Genomic DNA, 22793 nt, shown 5'->3' on the forward strand with positions numbered 1-22793 from the left:
GGGAAGTGAGGTGACCGGAAAGTAGCGGCCGCCCTGTGTGTGAGGGAGCAGGCGACAGCGCTGTCTGACTGATAGCCAACTTGTTTTGCCTGAAAGGGAGTGCTGAGTGCTTTGAAGTGTTGCTGCTCTGCAGTTTGTTGAATGTACTACAATGTATCCCATATTGTACCGAATTGTACTTGAACTGAAAAGCAAGGAAATGTATCGAACGGAACTGCCGTCAGCACCCAAATGTAGTGTATGGGATTGCTGACCGCAGCTCAATGTACTGAACTGCTTTTGAATGGACTGTACAAATTTTTATATGCAAATTTTGAAATTTAAAAAAACTCTGTGCTGGTGAGCAGACACAAATGCTCAAGCATAACAGCTGTGTGAAGGTGGATGCAGAGTGCATTCAGGTTTGAGACGAGAAAAGTGGTGTCCTGCTCCTTCGTGGCAACATGATGCACCATAAAGTGATGAGAACTGGTTTGAGCGAATTGCTGCTTAATCCAAAAGTACACTAGCTCCTTCGAGCCGGAATTGAACCAGCGACCTAAGGATGACTTTGCTGAGTATTCCACTACAGTCCTCCGCTCTACCAACTGAGCTATCGAAGGGAAGCGCCAAAGATTTTTCTGTGCGATGATTGTTTTCCGTGAGCATGTTCACGCATCTGGACTCGTGGCGTGGCCTGTGCGTCTTCAGTACCAGCCCATGCTGCAGCGCGGTGGGACTGTCAACCGCCAGCTACTCTTTACAGCCTGGAAAACGCGTGTGACTAACAATCACAAGAGTGTAGCTTTGACTTCTTATCAGGCTCGCAGATTTTTTGCAAGCTGCGCATTCTGAATTTAAAGACCTTGCAAGCTGCCCGACTTGGTCGTGCTGCCTGGCCGCTTGCATGGCAAGTGCCTTCTTCGCGCAGCAGGCAGCATATCAGTCTGCTCAATCGAAGGTCCTGAGTCAAATGCTCAGAAAAGCAATCAATGCTCGCAAGTCGTTCTTTTGGCTTCTCTCGCCTCATATATCCATCTTTGCAAAAATCAAGACGTCTTGCTTATGACATGGCAGAAAAAGGTTTGCTGTGCTTTGACCCATCTGGCGTGAACTCAGTGACACGTGAGACCACATTTCTTTCTGGAGAATTGCTCTGAGCCAAAAGCAGAGTGGAGAATGCAGGCATCGATCCCCCTACCTCTCACATGCTATGCGAGCGCTCTACCATTTGAGCTAATTCCCCAGTAGCTTCTTGCAGGTTTCCCTCATTTGCTTCTCAGTTGCCTTTTTGCACTCGTCTCCAAGCTGCTCCACGACCATCAGAGAACTGGCCCACTCCTTGTATCCAATCGACATTGCGGAGCAGCAGCGAGCGAGCAACAGCAGGACGCGAAGCCACAGTAACGAAGAAAGAAGCCGAGAAGAGCACGAGACCGTGGAAGGGAAGTGAGGTGACCGGAAAGTAGCGGCCGCCCTGTGTGTGAGGGAGCAGGCGACAGCGCTGTCTGACTGATAGCCAACTTGTTTTGCCTGAAAGGGAGTGCTGAGTGCTTTGAAGTGTTGCTGCTCTGCAGTTTGTTGAATGTACTACAATGTATCCCATATTGTACCGAATTGTACTTGAACTGAAAAGCAAGGAAATGTATCGAACGGAACTGCCGTCAGCACCCAAATGTAGTGTATGGGATTGCTGACCGCAGCTCAATGTACTGAACTGCTTTTGAATGGACTGTACAAATTTTTATATGCAAATTTTGAAATTTAAAAAAACTCTGTGCTGGTGAGCAGACACAAATGCTCAAGCATAACAGCTGTGTGAAGGTGGATGCAGAATGCTTTCAGGTTTGAGACGAGAAAAGTGGTGTCCTGCTCCTTCGTGGCAACATGATGCACCATAAAGTGATGAGAACTGGTTTGAGCGAATTGCTGCTTAATCCAAAAGTACACTAGCTCCTTCGAGCCAGAATTGAACCAGCGACCGAAAGATGACTTTGCTGAGTATTCCACTACAGTCCTCCGCTCTACTAACTGAGCTATCGAAGGGAAGCACCAAAGATTTTTCTGTGCGATGATTGTTTTCCGTGAGCATGTTGACGCATCTGGACTCGTGGCGTGGCCTGTGCGTCTTCAGTACCAGCCCATGCTGCAGCGCGGTGGGACTGTGAACCGCCAGCGACTCTTTACAGCCTGGAAAACGCGTGTGACTAACAATCACAAGAGTGTAGCTTTGACTTCTTATCAGGCTCGCAGATTTTTTGCAAGATGCGCATTCTGAATTTAAAGACCTTGCAAGCTGCCCGACTTGGTCGTGCTGCCTGGCCGCTTGCATGGCAAGTGCCTTCTTCGCGCAGCAGGCAGCATATCAGTCTGCTCAATCGAAGGTCCTGAGTCAAATGCTCAGAAAAGCAATCAATGCTCGCAAGTCGTTCTTTTGGCTTCTCTCGCCTCATATATCCATCTTTGCAAAAATCAAGACGTCTTGCTTATGACATGGCAGAAAAAGGTTTGCTGTGCTTTGACCCATCTGGCGTGAACTCAGTGACACGTGAGACCACATTTCTTTCTGGAGAATTGCTCTGAGCCAAAAGCAGAGTGGAGAATGCAGGCATCGATCCCCCTACCTCTCACATGCTAAGCGAGCGCTCTACCATTTGGGCTAATTCCCCAGTAGCTTCTTGCAGGTTTCCCTCATTTGCTTCTCAGTCGCCTTTTCGCACTCGTCTCCAAGCTGCTCCACGACCATCAGAGAACTGGCCCACTCCTTGTATCCAATCGACATTGCGGAGCAGCAGCGAGCGAGCAACAGCAGGACGCGAAGCCACAGTAACGAAGAAAGAAGCCGAGAAGAGCACGAGACCGTGGAAGGGAAGCGAGGTGACCGGAAAGTAGCGGCCGCCCTGTGTGTGAGGGAGCAGGCGACAGCGCTGTCTGACTGATGGCCAACTTGTTTTGCCTGAAAGGGAGTGCTGAGTGCTTTGAAGTGTTGCTGCTCTGCAGTTTGTTGAATGTACTACAATGTATCCCATATTGTACCGAATTGTACTTGAACTGAAAAGCAAGGAAATGTATCGAACGGAACTGCCGTCAGCACCCAAATGTAGTGTATGGGATTGCTGACCGCAGCTAAATGTACTGAACTGCTTTTGAATGGACTGTACAAATTTTTATATGCAAATTTTGAAATTTAAAAAAACTCTGTGCTGGTGAGCAGACACAAATGCTCAAGCATAACAGCTGTGTGAAGGTGGATGCAGAGTGCATTCAGGTTTGAGACGAGAAAAGTGGTGTCCTGCTCCTTCGTGGCAACATGATGCACCATAAAGTGATGAGAACTGGTTTGAGCGAATTGCTGCTTAATCCAAAAGTACACTAGCTCCTTCGAGCCGGAATTGAACCAGCGACCTAAGGATGACTTTGCTGAGTATTCCACTACAGTCCTCCGCTCTACCAACTGAGCTATCGAAGGGAAGCGCCAAAGATTTTTCTGTGCGATGATTGTTTTCCGTGAGCATGTTCACGCATCTGGACTCGTGGCGTGGCCTGTGCGTCTTCAGTACCAGCCCATGCTGCAGCACGGTGGGACTGTCAACCGCCAGCTACTCTTTACAGCCTGGAAAACGCGTGTGACTAACAATCACAAGAGTGTAGCTTTGACTTCTTATCAGGCTCGCAGATTTTTTGCAAGCTGCGCATTCTGAATTTAAAGACCTTGCAAGCTGCCCGACTTGGTCGTGCTGCCTGGCCGCTTGCATGGCAAGTGCCTTCTTCGCGCAGCAGGCAGCATATCAGTCTGCTCAATCGAAGGTCCTGAGTCAAATGCTCAGAAAAGCAATCAATGCTCGCAAGTCGTTCTTTTGGCTTCTCTCGCCTCATATATCCATCTTTGCAAAAATCAAGACGTCTTGCTTATGACATGGCAGAAAAAGGTTTGCTGTGCTTTGACCCATCTGGCGTGAACTCAGTGACACGTGAGACCACATTTCTTTCTGGAGAATTGCTCTGAGCCAAAAGCAGAGTGGAGAATGCAGGCATCGATCCCCCTACCTCTCACATGCTATGTGAGCGCACTTCCATTTGAGCTAATTCCCCAGTAGCTTCTTGCAGGTTTCCCTCATTTGCTTCTCAGTTGCCTTTTCGCACTCGTCTCCAAGCTGCTCCACGACCATCAGAGAACTGGCCCACTCCTTGTATCCAATCGACATTGCGGAGCAGCAGCGAGCGAGCAACAGCAGGACGCGAAGCCACAGTAACGAAGAAAGAAGCCGAGAAGAGCACGAGACCGTGGAAGGGAAGTGAGGTGACCGGAAAGTAGCGGCCGCCCTGTGTGTGAGGGAGCAGGCGACAGCGCTGTCTGACTGATGGCCAACTTGTTTTGCCTGAAAGGGAGTGCTGAGTGCTTTGAAGTGTTGCTGCTCTGCAGTTTGTTGAATGTACTACAATGTATCCCATATTGTACCGAATTGTACTTGAACTGAAAAGCAAGGAAATGTATCGAACGGAACTGCCGTCAGCACCCAAATGTAGTGTATGGGATTGCTGACCGCAGCTCAATGTACTGAACTGCTTTTGAATGGACTGTACAAATTTTTATATGCAAATTTTGAAATTTAAAAAAACTCTGTGCTGGTGAGCAGACACAAATGCTCAAGCATAACAGCTGTGTGAAGGTGGATGCAGAGTGCATTCAGGTTTGAGACGAGAAAAGTGGTGTCCTGCTCCTTCGTGGCAACATGATGCACCATAAAGTGATGAGAACTGGTTTGAGCGAATTGCTGCTTAATCCAAAAGTACACTAGCTCCTTCGAGCCGGAATTGAACCAGCGACCTAAGGATGACTTTGCTGAGTATTCCACTACAGTCCTCCGCTCTACCAACTGAGCTATCGAAGGGAAGCGCCAAAGATTTTTCTGTGCGATGATTGTTTTCCGTGAGCATGTTCACGCATCTGGACTCGTGGCGTGGCCTGTGCGTCTTCAGTACCAGCCCATGCTGCAGCGCGGTGGGACTGTCAACCGCCAGCTACTCTTTACAGCCTGGAAAACGCGTGTGACTAACAATCACAAGAGTGTAGCTTTGACTTCTTATCAGGCTCGCAGATTTTTTGCAAGCTGCGCATTCTGAATTTAAAGACCTTGCAAGCTGCCCGACTTGGTCGTGCTGCCTGGCCGCTTGCATGGCAAGTGCCTTCTTCGCGCAGCAGGCAGCATATCAGTCTGCTCAATCGAAGGTCCTGAGTCAAATGCTCAGAAAAGCAATCAATGCTCGCAAGTCGTTCTTTTGGCTTCTCTCGCCTCATATATCCATCTTTGCAAAAATCAAGACGTCTTGCTTATGACATGGCAGAAAAAGGTTTGCTGTGCTTTGACCCATCTGGCGTGAACTCAGTGACACGTGAGACCACATTTCTTTCTGGAGAATTGCTCTGAGCCAAAAGCAGAGTGGAGAATGCAGGCATCGATCCCCCTACCTCTCACATGCTATGCGAGCGCTCTACCATTTGAGCTAATTCCCCATTAGCTTCTTGCAGGTTTCCCTCATTTGCTTCTCAGTTGCCTTTTCGCACTCGTCTCCAAGCTGCTCCACGACCATCAGAGAACTGGCCCACTCCTTGTATCCAATCGACATTGCGGAGCAGCAGCGAGCGAGCAACAGCAGGACGCGAAGCCACAGTAACGAAGAAAGAAGCCGAGAAGAGCACGAGACCGTGGAAGGGAAGTGAGGTGACCGGAAAGTAGCGGCCGCCCTGTGTGTGAGGGAGCAGGCGACAGCGCTGTCTGACTGATAGCCAACTTGTTTTGCCTGAAAGGGAGTGCTGAGTGCTTTGAAGTGTTGCTGCTCTGCAGTTTGTTGAATGTACTACAATGTATCCCATATTGTACCGAATTGTACTTGAACTGAAAAGCAAGGAAATGTATCGAACGGAACTGCCGTCAGCACCCAAATGTAGTGTATGGGATTGCTGACCGCAGCTCAATGTACTGAACTGCTTTTGAATGGACTGTACAAATTTTTATATGCAAATTTTGAAATTTAAAAAAACTCTGTGCTGGTGAGCAGACACAAATGCTCAAGCATAACAGCTGTGTGAAGGTGGATGCAGAATGCTTTCAGGTTTGAGACGAGAAAAGTGGTGTCCTGCTCCTTCGTGGCAACATGATGCACCATAAAGTGATGAGAACTGGTTTGAGCGAATTGCTGCTTAATCCAAAAGTACACTAGCTCCTTCGAGCCAGAATTGAACCAGCGACCGAAGGATGACTTTGCTGAGTATTCCACTACAGTCCTCCGCTCTACCAACTGAGCTATCGAAGGGAAGCACCAAAGATGTTTTCTGTGCGATGATTGTTTTCCGTGAGCATGTTGACGCATCTGGACTCGTGGCGTGGCCTGTGCGTCTTCAGTACCAGCCCATGCTGCAGCGCGGTGGGACTGTCAACCGCCAGCGACTCTTTACAGCCTGGAAAACGCGTGTGACTAACAATCACAAGAGTGTAGCTTTGACTTCTTATCAGGCTCGCAGATTTTTTGCAAGCTGCGCATTCTGAATTTAAAGACCTTGCAAGCTGCCCGACTTGGTCGTGCTGCCTGGCCGCTTGCATGGCAAGTGCCTTCTTCGCGCAGCAGGCAGCATATCAGTCTGCTCAATCGAAGGTCCTGAGTCAAATGCTCAGAAAAGCAATCAATGCTCGCAAGTCGTTCTTTTGGCTTCTCTCGCCTCATATATCCATCTTTGCAAAAATCAAGACGTCTTGCTTATGACATGGCAGAAAAAGGTTTGCTGTGCTTTGACCCATCTGGCGTGAACTCAGTGACACGTGAGACCACATTTCTTTCTGGAGAATTGCTCTGAGCCAAAAGCAGAGTGGAGAATGCAGGCATCGATCCCCCTACCTCTCACATGCTAAGCGAGCGCTCTACCATTTGGGCTAATTCCCCAGTAGCTTCTTGCAGGTTTCCCTCATTTGCTTCTCAGTCGCCTTTTCGCACTCGTCTCCAAGCTGCTCCACGACCATCAGAGAACTGGCCCACTCCTTGTATCCAATCGACATTGCGGAGCAGCAGCGAGCGAGCAACAGCAGGACGCGAAGCCACAGTAACGAAGAAAGAAGCCGAGAAGAGCACGAGACCGTGGAAGGGAAGCGAGGTGACCGGAAAGTAGCGGCCGCCCTGTGTGTAAGGGAGCAGGCGACAGCGCTGTCTGACTGATGGCCAACTTGTTTTGCCTGAAAGGGAGTGCTGAGTGCTTTGAAGTGTTGCTGCTCTGCAGTTTGTTGAATGTACTACAATGTATCCCATATTGTACCGAATTGTACTTGAACTGAAAAGCAAGGAAATGTATCGAACGGAACTGCCGTCAGCACCCAAATGTAGTGTGTGGGATTGCTGACCGCAGCTAAATGTACTGAACTGCTTTTGAATGGACTGTACAAATTTTTATATGCAAATTTTGAAATTTAAAAAAACTCTGTGCTGGTGAGCAGACACAAATGCTCAAGCATAACAGCTGTGTGAAGGTGGATGCAGAGTGCATTCAGGTTTGAGACGAGAAAAGTGGTGTCCTGCTCCTTCGTGGCAACATGATGCACCATAAAGTGATGAGAACTGGTTTGAGCGAATTGCTGCTTAATCCAAAAGTACACTAGCTCCTTCGAGCCGGAATTGAACCAGCGACCTAAGGATGACTTTGCTGAGTATTCCACTACAGTCCTCCGCTCTACCAACTGAGCTATCGAAGGGAAGCGCCAAAGATTTTTCTGTGCGATGATTGTTTTCCGTGAGCATGTTCACGCATCTGGACTCGTGGCGTGGCCTGTGCGTCTTCAGTACCAGCCCATGCTGCAGCGCGGTGGGACTGTCAACCGCCAGCTACTCTTTACAGCCTGGAAAACGCGTGTGACTAACAATCACAAGAGTGTAGCTTTGACTTCTTATCAGGCTCGCAGATTTTTTGCAAGCTGCGCATTCTGAATTTAAAGACCTTGCAAGCTGCCCGACTTGGTCGTGCTGCCTGGCCGCTTGCATGGCAAGTGCCTTCTTCGCGCAGCAGGCAGCATATCAGTCTGCTCAATCGAAGGTCCTGAGTCAAATGCTCAGAAAAGCAATCAATGCTCGCAAGTCGTTCTTTTGGCTTCTCTCGCCTCATATATCCATCTTTGCAAAAATCAAGACGTCTTGCTTATGACATGGCAGAAAAAGGTTTGCTGTGCTTTGACCCATCTGGCGTGAACTCAGTGACACGTGAGACCACATTTCTTTCTGGAGAATTGCTCTGAGCCAAAAGCAGAGTGGAGAATGCAGGCATCGATCCCCCTACCTCTCACATGCTATGTGAGCGCTCTTCCATTTGAGCTAATTCCCCAGTAGCTTCTTGCAGGTTTCCCTCATTTGCTTCTCAGTTGCCTTTTCGCACTCGTCTCCAAGCTGCTCCACGACCATCAGAGAACTGGCCCACTCCTTGTATCCAATCGACATTGCGGAGCAGCAGCGAGCGAGCAACAGCAGGACGCGAAGCCACAGTAACGAAGAAAGAAGCCGAGAAGAGCACGAGACCGTGGAAGGGAAGCGAGGTGACCGGAAAGTAGCGGCCGCCCTGTGTGTGAGGGAGCAGGCGACAGCGCTGTCTGACTGATAGCCAACTTGTTTTGCCTGAAAGGGAGTGCTGAGTGCTTTGAAGTGTTGCTGCTCTGCAGTTTGTTGAATGTACTACAATGTATCCCATATTGTACCGAATTGTACTTGAACTGAAAAGCAAGGAAATGTATCGAACGGAACTGCCGTCAGCACCCAAATGTAGTGTATGGGATTGCTGACCGCAGCTCAATGTACTGAACTGCTTTTGAATGGACTGTACAAATTTTTATATGCAAATTTTGAAATTTAAAAAAACTCTGTGCTGGTGAGCAGACACAAATGCTCAAGCATAACAGCTGTGTGAAGGTGGATGCAGAATGCTTTCAGGTTTGAGACGAGAAAAGTGGTGTCCTGCTCCTTCGTGGCAACATGATGCACCATAAAGTGATGAGAACTGGTTTGAGCGAATTGCTGCTTAATCCAAAAGTACACTAGCTCCTTCGAGCCAGAATTGAACCAGCGACCGAAAGATGACTTTGCTGAGTATTCCACTACAGTCCTCCGCTCTACTAACTGAGCTATCGAAGGGAAGCACCAAAGATTTTTCTGTGCGATGATTGTTTTCCGTGAGCATGTTGACGCATCTGGACTCGTGGCGTGGCCTGTGCGTCTTCAGTACCAGCCCATGCTGCAGCGCGGTGGGACTGTGAACCGCCAGCGACTCTTTACAGCCTGGAAAACGCGTGTGACTAACAATCACAAGAGTGTAGCTTTGACTTCTTATCAGGCTCGCAGATTTTTTGCAAGATGCGCATTCTGAATTTAAAGACCTTGCAAGCTGCCCGACTTGGTCGTGCTGCCTGGCCGCTTGCATGGCAAGTGCCTTCTTCGCGCAGCAGGCAGCATATCAGTCTGCTCAATCGAAGGTCCTGAGTCAAATGCTCAGAAAAGCAATCAATGCTCGCAAGTCGTTCTTTTGGCTTCTCTCGCCTCATATATCCATCTTTGCAAAAATCAAGACGTCTTGCTTATGACATGGCAGAAAAAGGTTTGCTGTGCTTTGACCCATCTGGCGTGAACTCAGTGACACGTGAGACCACATTTCTTTCTGGAGAATTGCTCTGAGCCAAAAGCAGAGTGGAGAATGCAGGCATCGATCCCCCTACCTCTCACATGCTAAGCGAGCGCTCTACCATTTGGGCTAATTCCCCAGTAGCTTCTTGCAGGTTTCCCTCATTTGCTTCTCAGTCGCCTTTTCGCACTCGTCTCCAAGCTGCTCCACGACCATCAGAGAACTGGCCCACTCCTTGTATCCAATCGACATTGCGGAGCAGCAGCGAGCGAGCAACAGCAGGACGCGAAGCCACAGTAACGAAGAAAGAAGCCGAGAAGAGCACGAGACCGTGGAAGGGAAGCGAGGTGACCGGAAAGTAGCGGCCGCCCTGTGTGTGAGGGAGCAGGCGACAGCGCTGTCTGACTGATGGCCAACTTGTTTTGCCTGAAAGGGAGTGCTGAGTGCTTTGAAGTGTTGCTGCTCTGCAGTTTGTTGAATGTACTACAATGTATCCCATATTGTACCGAATTGTACTTGAACTGAAAAGCAAGGAAATGTATCGAACGGAACTGCCGTCAGCACCCAAATGTAGTGTATGGGATTGCTGACCGCAGCTAAATGTACTGAACTGCTTTTGAATGGACTGTACAAATTTTTATATGCAAATTTTGAAATTTAAAAAAACTCTGTGCTGGTGAGCAGACACAAATGCTCAAGCATAACAGCTGTGTGAAGGTGGATGCAGAGTGCATTCAGGTTTGAGACGAGAAAAGTGGTGTCCTGCTCCTTCGTGGCAACATGATGCACCATAAAGTGATGAGAACTGGTTTGAGCGAATTGCTGCTTAATCCAAAAGTACACTAGCTCCTTCGAGCCGGAATTGAACCAGCGACCTAAGGATGACTTTGCTGAGTATTCCACTACAGTCCTCCGCTCTACCAACTGAGCTATCGAAGGGAAGCGCCAAAGATTTTTCTGTGCGATGATTGTTTTCCGTGAGCATGTTCACGCATCTGGACTCGTGGCGTGGCCTGTGCGTCTTCAGTACCAGCCCATGCTGCAGCACGGTGGGACTGTCAACCGCCAGCTACTCTTTACAGCCTGGAAAACGCGTGTGACTAACAATCACAAGAGTGTAGCTTTGACTTCTTATCAGGCTCGCAGATTTTTTGCAAGCTGCGCATTCTGAATTTAAAGACCTTGCAAGCTGCCCGACTTGGTCGTGCTGCCTGGCCGCTTGCATGGCAAGTGCCTTCTTCGCGCAGCAGGCAGCATATCAGTCTGCTCAATCGAAGGTCCTGAGTCAAATGCTCAGAAAAGCAATCAATGCTCGCAAGTCGTTCTTTTGGCTTCTCTCGCCTCATATATCCATCTTTGCAAAAATCAAGACGTCTTGCTTATGACATGGCAGAAAAAGGTTTGCTGTGCTTTGACCCATCTGGCGTGAACTCAGTGACACGTGAGACCACATTTCTTTCTGGAGAATTGCTCTGAGCCAAAAGCAGAGTGGAGAATGCAGGCATCGATCCCCCTACCTCTCACATGCTATGTGAGCGCACTTCCATTTGAGCTAATTCCCCAGTAGCTTCTTGCAGGTTTCCCTCATTTGCTTCTCAGTTGCCTTTTCGCACTCGTCTCCAAGCTGCTCCACGACCATCAGAGAACTGGCCCACTCCTTGTATCCAATCGACATTGCGGAGCAGCAGCGAGCGAGCAACAGCAGGACGCGAAGCCACAGTAACGAAGAAAGAAGCCGAGAAGAGCACGAGACCGTGGAAGGGAAGTGAGGTGACCGGAAAGTAGCGGCCGCCCTGTGTGTGAGGGAGCAGGCGACAGCGCTGTCTGACTGATGGCCAACTTGTTTTGCCTGAAAGGGAGTGCTGAGTGCTTTGAAGTGTTGCTGCTCTGCAGTTTGTTGAATGTACTACAATGTATCCCATATTGTACCGAATTGTACTTGAACTGAAAAGCAAGGAAATGTATCGAACGGAACTGCCGTCAGCACCCAAATGTAGTGTATGGGATTGCTGACCGCAGCTCAATGTACTGAACTGCTTTTGAATGGACTGTACAAATTTTTATATGCAAATTTTGAAATTTAAAAAAACTCTGTGCTGGTGAGCAGACACAAATGCTCAAGCATAACAGCTGTGTGAAGGTGGATGCAGAGTGCATTCAGGTTTGAGACGAGAAAAGTGGTGTCCTGCTCCTTCGTGGCAACATGATGCACCATAAAGTGATGAGAACTGGTTTGAGCGAATTGCTGCTTAATCCAAAAGTACACTAGCTCCTTCGAGCCGGAATTGAACCAGCGACCTAAGGATGACTTTGCTGAGTATTCCACTACAGTCCTCCGCTCTACCAACTGAGCTATCGAAGGGAAGCGCCAAAGATTTTTCTGTGCGATGATTGTTTTCCGTGAGCATGTTCACGCATCTGGACTCGTGGCGTGGCCTGTGCGTCTTCAGTACCAGCCCATGCTGCAGCGCGGTGGGACTGTCAACCGCCAGCTACTCTTTACAGCCTGGAAAACGCGTGTGACTAACAATCACAAGAGTGTAGCTTTGACTTCTTATCAGGCTCGCAGATTTTTTGCAAGCTGCGCATTCTGAATTTAAAGACCTTGCAAGCTGCCCGACTTGGTCGTGCTGCCTGGCCGCTTGCATGGCAAGTGCCTTCTTCGCGCAGCAGGCAGCATATCAGTCTGCTCAATCGAAGGTCCTGAGTCAAATGCTCAGAAAAGCAATCAATGCTCGCAAGTCGTTCTTTTGGCTTCTCTCGCCTCATATATCCATCTTTGCAAAAATCAAGACGTCTTGCTTATGACATGGCAGAAAAAGGTTTGCTGTGCTTTGACCCATCTGGCGTGAACTCAGTGACACGTGAGACCACATTTCTTTCTGGAGAATTGCTCTGAGCCAAAAGCAGAGTGGAGAATGCAGGCATCGATCCCCCTACCTCTCACATGCTATGCGAGCGCTCTACCATTTGAGCTAATTCCCCATTAGCTTCTTGCAGGTTTCCCTCATTTGCTTCTCAGTTGCCTTTTCGCACTCGTCTCCAAGCTGCTCCACGACCATCAGAGAACTGGCCCACTCCTTGTATCCAATCGACATTGCGGAGCAGCAGCGAGCGAGCAACAGCAGGACGCGAAGCCACAGTAACGAAGAAAGAAGCCGAGAAGAGCACGAGACCGTGGAAGGGAAGTGAGGTGACCGGAAAGTAGCGGCCGCCCTGTGTGTGAGGGAGCAGGCGACAGCGCTGTCTGACTGATAGCCAACTTGTTTTGCCTGAAAGGGAGTGCTGAGTGCTTTGAAGTGTTGCTGCTCTGCAGTTTGTTGAATGTACTACAATGTATCCCATATTGTACCGAATTGTACTTGAACTGAAAAGCAAGGAAATGTATCGAACGGAACTGCCGTCAGCACCCAAATGTAGTGTATGGGATTGCTGACCGCAGCTCAATGTACTGAACTGCTTTTGAATGGACTGTACAAATTTTTATATGCAAATTTTGAAATTTAAAAAAACTCTGTGCTGGTGAGCAGACACAAATGCTCAAGCATAACAGCTGTGTGAAGGTGGATGCAGAATGCTTTCAGGTTTGAGACGAGAAAAGTGGTGTCCTGCTCCTTCGTGGCAACATGATGCACCATAAAGTGATGAGAACTGGTTTGAGCGAATTGCTGCTTAATCCAAAAGTACACTAGCTCCTTCGAGCCAGAATTGAACCAGCGACCGAAGGATGACTTTGCTGAGTATTCCACTACAGTCCTCCGCTCTACCAACTGAGCTATCGAAGGGAAGCACCAAAGATGTTTTCTGTGCGATGATTGTTTTCCGTGAGCATGTTGACGCATCTGGACTCGTGGCGTGGCCTGTGCGTCTTCAGTACCAGCCCATGCTGCAGCGCGGTGGGACTGTCAACCGCCAGCGACTCTTTACAGCCTGGAAAACGCGTGTGACTAACAATCACAAGAGTGTAGCTTTGACTTCTTATCAGGCTCGCAGATTTTTTGCAAGCTGCGCATTCTGAATTTAAAGACCTTGCAAGCTGCCCGACTTGGTCGTGCTGCCTGGCCGCTTGCATGGCAAGTGCCTTCTTCGCGCAGCAGGCAGCATATCAGTCTGCTCAATCGAAGGTCCTGAGTCAAATGCTCAGAAAAGCAATCAATGCTCGCAAGTCGTTCTTTTGGCTTCTCTCGCCTCATATATCCATCTTTGCAAAAATCAAGACGTCTTGCTTATGACATGGCAGAAAAAGGTTTGCTGTGCTTTGACCCATCTGGCGTGAACTCAGTGACACGTGAGACCACATTTCTTTCTGGAGAATTGCTCTGAGCCAAAAGCAGAGTGGAGAATGCAGGCATCGATCCCCCTACCTCTCACATGCTAAGCGAGCGCTCTACCATTTGGGCTAATTCCCCAGTAGCTTCTTGCAGGTTTCCCTCATTTGCTTCTCAGTCGCCTTTTCGCACTCGTCTCCAAGCTGCTCCACGACCATCAGAGAACTGGCCCACTCCTTGTATCCAATCGACATTGCGGAGCAGCAGCGAGCGAGCAACAGCAGGACGCGAAGCCACAGTAACGAAGAAAGAAGCCGAGAAGAGCACGAGACCGTGGAAGGGAAGCGAGGTGACCGGAAAGTAGCGGCCGCCCTGTGTGTAAGGGAGCAGGCGACAGCGCTGTCTGACTGATGGCCAACTTGTTTTGCCTGAAAGGGAGTGCTGAGTGCTTTGAAGTGTTGCTGCTCTGCAGTTTGTTGAATGTACTACAATGTATCCCATATTGTACCGAATTGTACTTGAACTGAAAAGCAAGGAAATGTATCGAACGGAACTGCCGTCAGCACCCAAATGTAGTGTGTGGGATTGCTGACCGCAGCTAAATGTACTGAACTGCTTTTGAATGGACTGTACAAATTTTTATATGCAAATTTTGAAATTTAAAAAAACTCTGTGCTGGTGAGCAGACACAAATGCTCAAGCATAACAGCTGTGTGAAGGTGGATGCAGAGTGCATTCAGGTTTGAGACGAGAAAAGTGGTGTCCTGCTCCTTCGTGGCAACATGATGCACCATAAAGTGATGAGAACTGGTTTGAGCGAATTGCTGCTTAATCCAAAAGTACACTAGCTCCTTCGAGCCGGAATTGAACCAGCGACCTAAGGATGACTTTGCTGAGTATTCCACTACAGTCCTCCGCTCTACCAACTGAGCTATCGAAGGGAAGCGCCAAAGATTTTTCTGTGCGATGATTGTTTTCCGTGAGCATGTTCACGCATCTGGACTCGTGGCGTGGCCTGTGCGTCTTCAGTACCAGCCCATGCTGCAGCGCGGTGGGACTGTCAACCGCCAGCTACTCTTTACAGCCTGGAAAACGCGTGTGACTAACAATCACAAGAGTGTAGCTTTGACTTCTTATCAGGCTCGCAGATTTTTTGCAAGCTGCGCATTCTGAATTTAAAGACCTTGCAAGCTGCCCGACTTGGTCGTGCTGCCTGGCCGCTTGCATGGCAAGTGCCTTCTTCGCGCAGCAGGCAGCATATCAGTCTGCTCAATCGAAGGTCCTGAGTCAAATGCTCAGAAAAGCAATCAATGCTCGCAAGTCGTTCTTTTGGCTTCTCTCGCCTCATATATCCATCTTTGCAAAAATCAAGACGTCTTGCTTATGACATGGCAGAAAAAGGTTTGCTGTGCTTTGACCCATCTGGCGTGAACTCAGTGACACGTGAGACCACATTTCTTTCTGGAGAATTGCTCTGAGCCAAAAGCAGAGTGGAGAATGCAGGCATCGATCCCCCTACCTCTCACATGCTATGTGAGCGCTCTTCCATTTGAGCTAATTCCCCAGTAGCTTCTTGCAGGTTTCCCTCATTTGCTTCTCAGTTGCCTTTTCGCACTCGTCTCCAAGCTGCTCCACGACCATCAGAGAACTGGCCCACTCCTTGTATCCAATCGACATTGCGGAGCAGCAGCGAGCGAGCAACAGCAGGACGCGAAGCCACAGTAACGAAGAAAGAAGCCGAGAAGAGCACGAGACCGTGGAAGGGAAGCGAGGTGACCGGAAAGTAGCGGCCGCCCTGTGTGTGAGGGAGCAGGCGACAGCGCTGTCTGACTGATAGCCAACTTGTTTTGCCTGAAAGGGAGTGCTGAGTGCTTTGAAGTGTTGCTGCTCTGCAGTTTGTTGAATGTACTACAATGTATCCCATATTGTACCGAATTGTACTTGAACTGAAAAGCAAGGAAATGTATCGAACGGAACTGCCGTCAGCACCCAAATGTAGTGTATGGGATTGCTGACCGCAGCTCAATGTACTGAACTGCTTTTGAATGGACTGTACAAATTTTTATATGCAAATTTTGAAATTTAAAAAAACTCTGTGCTGGTGAGCAGACACAAATGCTCAAGCATAACAGCTGTGTGAAGGTGGATGCAGAATGCTTTCAGGTTTGAGACGAGAAAAGTGGTGTCCTGCTCCTTCGTGGCAACATGATGCACCATAAAGTGATGAGAACTGGTTTGAGCGAATTGCTGCTTAATCCAAAAGTACACTAGCTCCTTCGAGCCAGAATTGAACCAGCGACCGAAGGATGACTTTGCTGAGTATTCCACTACAGTCCTCCGCTCTACCAACTGAGCTATCGAAGGGAAGCACCAAAGATGTTTTCTGTGCGATGATTGTTTTCCGTGAGCATGTTGACGCATCTGGACTCGTGGCGTGGCCTGTGCGTCTTCAGTACCAGCCCATGCTGCAGCGCGGTGGGACTGTCAACCGCCAGCGACTCTTTACAGCCTGGAAAACGCGTGTGACTAACAATCACAAGAGTGTAGCTTTGACTTCTTATCAGGCTCGCAGATTTTTTGCAAGCTGCGCATTCTGAATTTAAAGACCTTGCAAGCTGCCCGACTTGGTCGTGCTGCCTGGCCGCTTGCATGGCAAGTGCCTTCTTCGCGCAGCAGGCAGCATATCAGTCTGCTCAATCGAAGGTCCTGAGTCAAATGCTCAGAAAAGCAATCAATGCTCGCAAGTCGTTCTTTTGGCTTCTCTCGCCTCATATATCCATCTTTGCAAAAATCAAGACGTCTTGCTTATGACATGGCAGAAAAAGGTTTGCTGTGCTTTGACCCATCTGGTGTGAACTCAGTGACACGTGAGACCACATTTCTTTCTGGAGAATTGCTCTGAGCCAAAAGCAGAGTGGAGAATGCAGGCATCGATCCCCCTACCTCTCACATGCTAAGCGAGCGCTCTACCATTTGGGCTAATTCCCCAGTAGCTTCTTGCAGGTTTCCCTCATTTGCTTCTCAGTCGCCTTTTCGCACTCGTCTCCAAGCTGCTCCACGACCATCAGAGAACTGGCCCACTCCTTGTATCCAATCGACATTGCGGAGCAGCAGCGAGCGAGCAACAGCAGGACGCGAAGCCACAGTAACGAAGAAAGAAGCCGAGAAGAGCACGAGACCGTGGAAGGGAAGCGAGGTGACCGGAAAGTAGCGGCCGCCCTGTGTGTAAGGGAGCAGGCGACAGCGCTGTCTGACTGATGGCCAACTTGTTTTGCCTGAAAGGGAGTGCTGAGTGCTTTGAAGTGTTGCTGCTCTGCAGTTTGTTGAATGTACTACAATGTATCCCATATTGTACCGAATTGTACTTGAACTGAAAAGCAAGGAAATGTATCGAACGGAACTGCCGTCAGCACCCAAATGTAGTGTGTGGGATTGCTGACCGCAGCTAAATGTACTGAACTGCTTTTGAATGGACTGTACAAATTTTTATATGCAAATTTTGAAATTTAAAAAAACTCTGTGCTGGTGAGCAGACACAAATGCTCAAGCATAACAGCTGTGTGAAGGTGGATGCAGAGTGCATTCAGGTTTGAGACGAGAAAAGTGGTGTCCTGCTCCTTCGTGGCAACATGATGCACCATAAAGTGATGAGAACTGGTTTGAGCGAATTGCTGCTTAATCCAAAAGTACACTAGCTCCTTCGAGCCGGAATTGAACCAGCGACCTAAGGATGACTTTGCTGAGTATTCCACTACAGTCCTCCGCTCTACCAACTGAGCTATCGAAGGGAAGCGCCAAAGATTTTTCTGTGCGATGATTGTTTTCCGTGAGCATGTTCACGCATCTGGACTCGTGGCGTGGCCTGTGCGTCTTCAGTACCAGCCCATGCTGCAGCGCGGTGGGACTGTCAACCGCCAGCTACTCTTTACAGCCTGGAAAACACGTGTGACTAACAATCACAAGAGTGTAGCTTTGACTTCTTATCAGGCTCGCAGATTTTTTGCAAGCTGCGCATTCTGAATTTAAAGACCTTGCAAGCTGCCCGACTTGGTCGTGCTGCCTGGCCGCTTGCATGGCAAGTGCCTTCTTCGCGCAGCAGGCAGCATATCAGTCTGCTCAATCGAAGGTCCTGAGTCAAATGCTCAGAAAAGCAATCAATGCTCGCAAGTCGTTCTTTTGGCTTCTCTCGCCTCATATATCCATCTTTGCAAAAATCAAGACGTCTTGCTTATGACATGGCAGAAAAAGGTTTGCTGTGCTTTGACCCATCTGGCGTGAACTCAGTGACACGTGAGACCACATTTCTTTCTGGAGAATTGCTCTGAGCCAAAAGCAGAGTGGAGAATGCAGGCATCGATCCCCCTACCTCTCACATGCTATGTGAGCGCTCTTCCATTTGAGCTAATTCCCCAGTAGCTTCTTGCAGGTTTCCCTCATTTGCTTCTCAGTTGCCTTTTCGCACTCGTCTCCAAGCTGCTCCACGACCATCAGAGAACTGGCCCACTCCTTGTATCCAATCGACATTGCGGAGCAGCAGCGAGCGAGCAACAGCAGGACGCGAAGCCACAGTAACGAAGAAAGAAGCCGAGAAGAGCACGAGACCGTGGAAGGGAAGCGAGGTGACCGGAAAGTAGCGGCCGCCCTGTGTGTGAGGGAGCAGGCGACAGCGCTGTCTGACTGATAGCCAACTTGTTTTGCCTGAAAGGGAGTGCTGAGTGCTTTGAAGTGTTGCTGCTCTGCAGTTTGTTGAATGTACTACAATGTATCCCATATTGTACCGAATTGTACTTGAACTGAAAAGCAAGGAAATGTATCGAACGGAACTGCCGTCAGCACCCAAATGTAGTGTATGGGATTGCTGACCGCAGCTCAATGTACTGAACTGCTTTTGAATGGACTGTACAAATTTTTATATGCAAATTTTGAAATTTAAAAAAACTCTGTGCTGGTGAGCAGACACAAATGCTCAAGCATAACAGCTGTGTGAAGGTGGATGCAGAATGCTTTCAGGTTTGAGACGAGAAAAGTGGTGTCCTGCTCCTTCGTGGCAACATGATGCACCATAAAGTGATGAGAACTGGTTTGAGCGAATTGCTGCTTAATCCAAAAGTACACTAGCTCCTTCGAGCCAGAATTGAACCAGCGACCGAAGGATGACTTTGCTGAGTATTCCACTACAGTCCTCCGCTCTACCAACTGAGCTATCGAAGGGAAGCACCAAAGATGTTTTCTGTGCGATGATTGTTTTCCGTGAGCATGTTGACGCATCTGGACTCGTGGCGTGGCCTGTGCGTCTTCAGTACCAGCCCATGCTGCAGCGCGGTGGGACTGTGAACCGCCAGCGACTCTTTACAGCCTGGAAAACGCGTGTGACTAACAATCACAAGAGTGTAGCTTTGACTTCTTATCAGGCTCGCAGATTTTTTGCAAGCTGCGCATTCTGAATTTAAAGACCTTGCAAGCTGCCCGACTTGGTCGTGCTGCCTGGCCGCTTGCATGGCAAGTGCCTTCTTCGCGCAGCAGGCAGCATATCAGTCTGCTCAATCGAAGGTCCTGAGTCAAATGCTCAGAAAAGCAATCAATGCTCGCAAGTCGTTCTTTTGGCTTCTCTCGCCTCATATATCCATCTTTGCAAAAATCAAGACGTCTTGCTTATGACATGGCAGAAAAAGGTTTGCTGTGCTTTGACCCATCTGGCGTGAACTCAGTGACACGTGAGACCACATTTCTTTCTGGAGAATTGCTCTGAGCCAAAAGCAGAGTGGAGAATGCAGGCATCGATCCCCCTACCTCTCACATGCTAAGCGAGCGCTCTACCATTTGGGCTAATTCCCCAGTAGCTTCTTGCAGGTTTCCCTCATTTGCTTCTCAGTCGCCTTTTCGCACTCGTCTCCAAGCTGCTCCACGACCATCAGAGAACTGGCCCACTCCTTGTATCCAATCGACATTGCGGAGCAGCAGCGAGCGAGCAACAGCAGGACGCGAAGCCACAGTAACGAAGAAAGAAGCCGAGAAGAGCACGAGACCGTGGAAGGGAAGCGAGGTGACCGGAAAGTAGCGGCCGCCCTGTGTGTAAGGGAGCAGGCGACAGCGCTGTCTGACTGATGGCCAACTTGTTTTGCCTGAAAGGGAGTGCTGAGTGCTTTGAAGTGTTGCTGCTCTGCAGTTTGTTGAATGTACTACAATGTATCCCATATTGTACCGAATTGTACTTGAACTGAAAAGCAAGGAAATGTATCGAACGGAACTGCCGTCAGCACCCAAATGTAGTGTGTGGGATTGCTGACCGCAGCTAAATGTACTGAACTGCTTTTGAATGGACTGTACAAATTTTTATATGCAAATTTTGAAATTTAAAAAAACTCTGTGCTGGTGAGCAGACACAAATGCTCAAGCATAACAGCTGTGTGAAGGTGGATGCAGAGTGCATTCAGGTTTGAGACGAGAAAAGTGGTGTCCTGCTCCTTCGTGGCAACATGATGCACCATAAAGTGATGAGAACTGGTTTGAGCGAATTGCTGCTTAATCCAAAAGTACACTAGCTCCTTCGAGCCGGAATTGAACCAGCGACCTAAGGATGACTTTGCTGAGTATTCCACTACAGTCCTCCGCTCTACCAACTGAGCTATCGAAGGGAAGCGCCAAAGATTTTTCTGTGCGATGATTGTTTTCCGTGAGCATGTTCACGCATCTGGACTCGTGGCGTGGCCTGTGCGTCTTCAGTACCAGCCCATGCTGCAGCGCGGTGGGACTGTCAACCGCCAGCTACTCTTTACAGCCTGGAAAACGCGTGTGACTAACAATCACAAGAGTGTAGCTTTGACTTCTTATCAGGCTCGCAGATTTTTTGCAAGCTGCGCATTCTGAATTTAAAGACCTTGCAAGCTGCCCGACTTGGTCGTGCTGCCTGGCCGCTTGCATGGCAAGTGCCTTCTTCGCGCAGCAGGCAGCATATCAGTCTTCTCAATCGAAGGTCCTGAGTCAAATGCTCAGAAAAGCAATCAATGCTCGCAAGTCGTTCTTTTGGCTTCTCTCGCCTCATATATCCATCTTTGCAAAAATCAAGACGTCTTGCTTATGACATGGCAGAAAAAGGTTTGCTGTGCTTTGACCCATCTGGCGTGAACTCAGTGACACGTGAGACCACATTTCTTTCTGGAGAATTGCTCTGAGCCAAAAGCAGAGTGGAGAATGCAGGCATCGATCCCCCTACCTCTCACATGCTATGTGAGCGCTCTTCCATTTGAGCTAATTCCCCAGTAGCTTCTTGCAGGTTTCCCTCATTTGCTTCTCAGTTGCCTTTTCGCACTCGTCTCCAAGCTGCTCCACGACCATCAGAGAACTGGCCCACTCCTTGTATCCAATCGACATTGCGGAGCAGCAGCGAGCGAGCAACAGCAGGACGCGAAGCCACAGTAACGAAGAAAGAAGCCGAGAAGAGCACGAGACCGTGGAAGGGAAGCGAGGTGACCGGAAAGTAGCGGCCGCCCTGTGTGTGAGGGAGCAGGCGACAGCGCTGTCTGACTGATAGCCAACTTGTTTTGCCTGAAAGGGAGTGCTGAGTGCTTTGAAGTGTTGCTGCTCTGCAGTTTGTTGAATGTACTACAATGTATCCCATATTGTACCGAATTGTACTTGAACTGAAAAGCAAGGAAATGTATCGAACGGAACTGCCGTCAGCACCCAAATGTAGTGTATGGGATTGCTGACCGCAGCTCAATGTACTGAACTGCTTTTGAATGGACTGTACAAATTTTTATATGCAAATTTTGAAATTTAAAAAAACTCTGTGCTGGTGAGCAGACACAAATGCTCAAGCATAACAGCTGTGTGAAGGTGGATGCAGAATGCTTTCAGGTTTGAGACGAGAAAAGTGGTGTCCTGCTCCTTCGTGGCAACATGATGCACCATAAAGTGATGAGAACTGGTTTGAGCGAATTGCTGCTTAATCCAAAAGTACACTAGCTCCTTCGAGCCAGAATTGAACCAGCGACCGAAGGATGACTTTGCTGAGTATTCCACTACAGTCCTCCGCTCTACCAACTGAGCTATCGAAGGGAAGCACCAAAGATGTTTTCTGTGCGATGATTGTTTTCCGTGAGCATGTTGACGCATCTGGACTCGTGGCGTGGCCTGTGCGTCTTCAGTACCAGCCCATGCTGCAGCGCGGTGGGACTGTCAACCGCCAGCGACTCTTTACAGCCTGGAAAACGCGTGTGACTAACAATCACAAGAGTGTAGCTTTGACTTCTTATCAGGCTCGCAGATTTTTTGCAAGCTGCGCATTCTGAATTTAAAGACCTTGCAAGCTGCCCGACTTGGTCGTGCTGCCTGGCCGCTTGCATGGCAAGTGCCTTCTTCGCGCAGCAGGCAGCATATCAGTCTGCTCAATCGAAGGTCCTGAGTCAAATGCTCAGAAAAGCAATCAATGCTCGCAAGTCGTTCTTTTGGCTTCTCTCGCCTCATATATCCATCTTTGCAAAAATCAAGACGTCTTGCTTATGACATGGCAGAAAAAGGTTTGCTGTGCTTTGACCCATCTGGCGTGAACTCAGTGACACGTGAGACCACATTTCTTTCTGGAGAATTGCTCTGAGCCAAAAGCAGAGTGGAGAATGCAGGCATCGATCCCCCTACCTCTCACATGCTAAGCGAGCGCTCTACCATTTGGGCTAATTCCCCAGTAGCTTCTTGCAGGTTTCCCTCATTTGCTTCTCAGTCGCCTTTTCGCACTCGTCTCCAAGCTGCTCCACGACCATCAGAGAACTGGCCCACTCCTTGTATCCAATCGACATTGCGGAGCAGCAGCGAGCGAGCAACAGCAGGACGCGAAGCCACAGTAACGAAGAAAGAAGCCGAGAAGAGCACGAGACCGTGGAAGGGAAGCGAGGTGACCGGAA

At 49.0% G+C, this 22793-nt stretch overlaps 14 non-coding genes across 14 annotated transcripts; all 14 read right to left on the bottom strand.

Moving 5' to 3' along the window:
• Positions 1-510: 510 nt before the first annotated feature.
• On the bottom strand, positions 511-602 carry trnay-gua (transfer RNA tyrosine (anticodon GUA)). Its single transcript is given in 2 exon segments — positions 511-546; positions 566-602. It is a non-coding gene; the product is annotated as a tRNA-Tyr (tRNA).
• Positions 603-3356: 2754 nt separating this feature from the next.
• On the bottom strand, positions 3357-3448 carry trnay-gua (transfer RNA tyrosine (anticodon GUA)). The gene is given in 2 exon segments: positions 3357-3392; positions 3412-3448. It is a non-coding gene; the product is annotated as a tRNA-Tyr (tRNA).
• Positions 3449-4779: 1331 nt separating this feature from the next.
• Positions 4780-4871, bottom strand: trnay-gua (transfer RNA tyrosine (anticodon GUA)). Its single transcript is given in 2 exon segments — positions 4780-4815; positions 4835-4871. It is a non-coding gene; the product is annotated as a tRNA-Tyr (tRNA).
• A 1331-nt stretch (positions 4872-6202) lies between these two features.
• Positions 6203-6294, bottom strand: trnay-gua (transfer RNA tyrosine (anticodon GUA)). Its single transcript is given in 2 exon segments — positions 6203-6238; positions 6258-6294. It is a non-coding gene; the product is annotated as a tRNA-Tyr (tRNA).
• A 1332-nt stretch (positions 6295-7626) lies between these two features.
• trnay-gua (transfer RNA tyrosine (anticodon GUA)) lies at positions 7627-7718 on the bottom strand. Its single transcript is given in 2 exon segments — positions 7627-7662; positions 7682-7718. It is a non-coding gene; the product is annotated as a tRNA-Tyr (tRNA).
• A 2754-nt stretch (positions 7719-10472) lies between these two features.
• On the bottom strand, positions 10473-10564 carry trnay-gua (transfer RNA tyrosine (anticodon GUA)). The gene is given in 2 exon segments: positions 10473-10508; positions 10528-10564. It is a non-coding gene; the product is annotated as a tRNA-Tyr (tRNA).
• Positions 10565-11895: 1331 nt separating this feature from the next.
• On the bottom strand, positions 11896-11987 carry trnay-gua (transfer RNA tyrosine (anticodon GUA)). Its single transcript is given in 2 exon segments — positions 11896-11931; positions 11951-11987. It is a non-coding gene; the product is annotated as a tRNA-Tyr (tRNA).
• A 1331-nt stretch (positions 11988-13318) lies between these two features.
• On the bottom strand, positions 13319-13410 carry trnay-gua (transfer RNA tyrosine (anticodon GUA)). Its single transcript is given in 2 exon segments — positions 13319-13354; positions 13374-13410. It is a non-coding gene; the product is annotated as a tRNA-Tyr (tRNA).
• Positions 13411-14742: 1332 nt separating this feature from the next.
• trnay-gua (transfer RNA tyrosine (anticodon GUA)) lies at positions 14743-14834 on the bottom strand. The gene is given in 2 exon segments: positions 14743-14778; positions 14798-14834. It is a non-coding gene; the product is annotated as a tRNA-Tyr (tRNA).
• Positions 14835-16165: 1331 nt separating this feature from the next.
• Positions 16166-16257, bottom strand: trnay-gua (transfer RNA tyrosine (anticodon GUA)). Its single transcript is given in 2 exon segments — positions 16166-16201; positions 16221-16257. It is a non-coding gene; the product is annotated as a tRNA-Tyr (tRNA).
• A 1332-nt stretch (positions 16258-17589) lies between these two features.
• Positions 17590-17681, bottom strand: trnay-gua (transfer RNA tyrosine (anticodon GUA)). Its single transcript is given in 2 exon segments — positions 17590-17625; positions 17645-17681. It is a non-coding gene; the product is annotated as a tRNA-Tyr (tRNA).
• Positions 17682-19012: 1331 nt separating this feature from the next.
• Positions 19013-19104, bottom strand: trnay-gua (transfer RNA tyrosine (anticodon GUA)). The gene is given in 2 exon segments: positions 19013-19048; positions 19068-19104. It is a non-coding gene; the product is annotated as a tRNA-Tyr (tRNA).
• Positions 19105-20436: 1332 nt separating this feature from the next.
• trnay-gua (transfer RNA tyrosine (anticodon GUA)) lies at positions 20437-20528 on the bottom strand. The gene is given in 2 exon segments: positions 20437-20472; positions 20492-20528. It is a non-coding gene; the product is annotated as a tRNA-Tyr (tRNA).
• A 1331-nt stretch (positions 20529-21859) lies between these two features.
• Positions 21860-21951, bottom strand: trnay-gua (transfer RNA tyrosine (anticodon GUA)). The gene is given in 2 exon segments: positions 21860-21895; positions 21915-21951. It is a non-coding gene; the product is annotated as a tRNA-Tyr (tRNA).
• Positions 21952-22793: the final 842 nt, after the last annotated feature.

The sequence above is a fragment of the Pristiophorus japonicus genome, unplaced genomic scaffold (genome assembly GCF_044704955.1).
Source record: "Pristiophorus japonicus isolate sPriJap1 unplaced genomic scaffold, sPriJap1.hap1 HAP1_SCAFFOLD_207, whole genome shotgun sequence".
Lineage (NCBI taxonomy): Eukaryota > Metazoa > Chordata > Chondrichthyes > Pristiophoridae > Pristiophorus > Pristiophorus japonicus.